Genomic DNA, 3,249 nt, shown 5'->3' with positions numbered 1-3,249 from the left:
TATATTCACTCGATAGGGCGAAATCTCCTCTAATAGAATCAGTTGTTCTCTTTCGATTTTTCCTGCTTTTTTTCGAATTACAGTGCCGGAAGTGCGGGCGTGTGACAGGTCGTACTGCGTCGTTATCTCTCGTGGTTTAGGTGTTTGCAATTTGTTAGAATTTATTGAAAATTTTAATGATTTCTTGCTAAAATTTATGACAAGTGATGGTAATTTCAGCTCGCACCATGCAGACAATATTATGCAATTGAGTCGTTGGGCTGAAGGACTCAATGCTATTGCAGTGGCTACACGACTGAAGCTGTTGCCAACGATAATACCCAGGGCCGACTCTACTGCTCCTTGGGCCCTCGTGAAAAGGGATAGACTACGGCGGTTTCTACGATGTTTTGTACAAGAGGCGTAATGGCCCTACTGTCGGTTATGTATAATTGTACATACACAGTTACGATCACTTCTGTCTTTATCATGATCAGAATTATAATTCTTTTCCTCCACAGGTAGACTATGCACAACGTATATTACTCGTGATCTATGCTACATATCCAATATTCCAAACGGGGCGTTGGCTGTATCAGTCATGGATCACAGGTGTTTCATGAAACCAGATCCTACTGGCAGCATCTTATGTTAAAGGATACACTGCCTTTGAACGAAAAACTGAAGCTGCGAAGAACTACGAAAATGATTTTTCATCAAATATTTAAGTACGTTATTTTACTATGAATTCGCAACGCTAATCGTCATTATTTTTAATTATTTTTTAACACACATTTTAGAATATGAAAAACACACGATCACGCAACAATGAAATAGCTTCATCCGTTCAAGATAGACCTCGTAATTTTCTACGGAAGGCATGCACAAAGATTTTAACAAGAGGATCGATCTTATACCTAGTTGAAACTAACTAACAATCAGACATAAACCTATGCACAAGAGTACCCTGAGTGGACTGCAGACTTCGTTAACGTTCCATCGAATGTTATACCGTTTCCGTAACTTCTGTCTTGATGAAATGCCGTTAGACCATACATAATGTGCTATCGTTAGACCTCCAATGTCGACGAACAGCCTTTACGTGCACGCTCCTTGATCGAATCATGCGATATCTCGCGGGATTCTTTGTAACTAGCTCGACTTATCGAAGTTACATTTTTAGCCGCCTCTACAGAATCTACGCTTTGCCTTGTGATCGTTAACGCGAGCACCACTTTATGGCGACGAAACTTGTATACTTCGTTATAGCTACCAGATATAACCACGATGAAAGAAATTATTCTTATTTTTTGTATTTACGTGGTTCCAGAAATTTGAAATTTTTGGTTCGAATAATTATTCAGAGGATTAGTTTTTGTGAAATTACTGGCATTTTGTTATTATAATTATATCTTTCTGCCTATGCAGCTTCGAATGAAAAAATTTTATTCTCTATTTTCGATTGATTCCTTGGGTGTAGAATCACCCACTACATGTATATTAGCATGTACTAAAATATTTCTACAATTTACAAAAAGTTTATATATTGCTACACTGATTGTTAATAACAAATTTATATAGTTAATAACAAATTATTTGTAGCGTAAGTTTATAATAAATGTGAAAAAATTAACAAATTATTCGCTATTATTTAAATTGATAACGAATTTATGTTAAAATGTACCTATAATTTAAAAAAAGTTTATAAATTATTACAATAATTGTTAATTACAAATTAATATTGTTACTAACAAACTGTGCACACTGTAAATTTGTAATAAAAGGGAAAAAATTAATAAATTGTTGGTTATTACTTAAAATTATTACGTACTTGTGTCAAAATATAACCATAATTTTGCAAAAAGTTTATAAATTATTAGACTGATTATTAACAACAAATTAATATTGTTAGTAACAAATTGTTCACAATGTAAACTTATGACAAAAATGAAAAAATGTATTAATTATTAGCTATTAGAGCGGAAAAATAATATTTAATAAAATCGGCCATGTTAGAAAATTTCCGATCGGAGTGGGGAGGTCAACCGATCGGAGGCTATATAAAGAGCGACGCGACGCAGCAAAACTCATTTGTCGGTTCGACTTCGGAATTGTAAGGTTAAAATTTTCGTTGTGCGCGAGGGGTGGGGGTCCGAAGTGAGGTTGAGATTGGCTACCCCACTCATTCCCCACCCCATTGAACAATTTACTAATAATTTTTATTTTTTTTCAGACATTAATTATTCTTTTTTTCAGGTTTTAATTATTTTTCCTTTTCTCAGGTTTTAACTGTCATTTTTTCTTTCAGATAATATTTCTTCGTTGTCATCTATTTTTATCTGGCAATTCGAATATTTCGTATAATATTCGAATGTCCCATCGTTGGGTTGTTTATATCTCATCGTTGGTTTATTTATGTCTCATCGTTGGGTTGTTAATAATTTTTCATTTTTAAATATTAATTATTCTTTTTTTTCAGGTTTTAATTATTGTTTCTTCTTTCAGATAATATCATTTCGATCCTATTTATTTTTATTTTACAATTCGAATATTTCGTATAATATTCGAATGTCTCGTCGTTGGGTAGTTTATATCTCACCGTTGGATTGTTCCTTCCATTTGGTTGATCATTGTAGTTTATATTAATTTCGCTTTTGTTATGTTTTACTTTGTTTATTATATTTGTTTATGTTCTACTAATTATTTACTAATCTGTTTCTTTCCAGGTTTATATATTGTCTTTTTAGGATGCGTGCGTTTAGACCTAATTAGATATAAGCAGATATAAGATAGATCACTAGGTTAAGTTTCACGTGCGCGCTATTCGTACAAAGTAAGCCACCTAACTTGGAGCGAATACATACATTTCATTTTAGCTCTCCCTTATCCCTCTCGTTTACCAAATAGAACTTAATTGTTCTCGCGATAATCGCGATTGTTCTTAAGTATCGACTAGCCTACGTGACGTACTTTCCGTGTACTCGACAACTCCATGCCTCGTAAATCATTCTCACGGCTCGTCTCCGACACTCATTTCTGCCACTGTCAATGTCGTCATGCATCGAAATCTCTGGTGGCTCTCTGGCTGGTGAGGCATCTGGAGTAATACGAGGGTCCGTCGACCTTAGTCGTCCTGGGTGCCAATCCGTGCACACGACCGGGGGATGGGCCCTGCAGTCGGAATCATTGCAAGAGCGTGCCTGCCTGCCCCTCTAGCACTTGGTGGCTATGTGGTTATGTTTGCATAGAGCCGGGGTATGGAGCATGCGC

Source organism: Eufriesea mexicana, unplaced genomic scaffold (genome assembly GCF_001483705.2).
Source record: "Eufriesea mexicana isolate 0111107269 unplaced genomic scaffold, ASM148370v2 scaffold8981, whole genome shotgun sequence".
NCBI classification, from domain to species: Eukaryota; Metazoa; Arthropoda; class Insecta; order Hymenoptera; family Apidae; genus Eufriesea; species Eufriesea mexicana.
Note: the sequence above shows the minus strand (reverse complement) of the source record.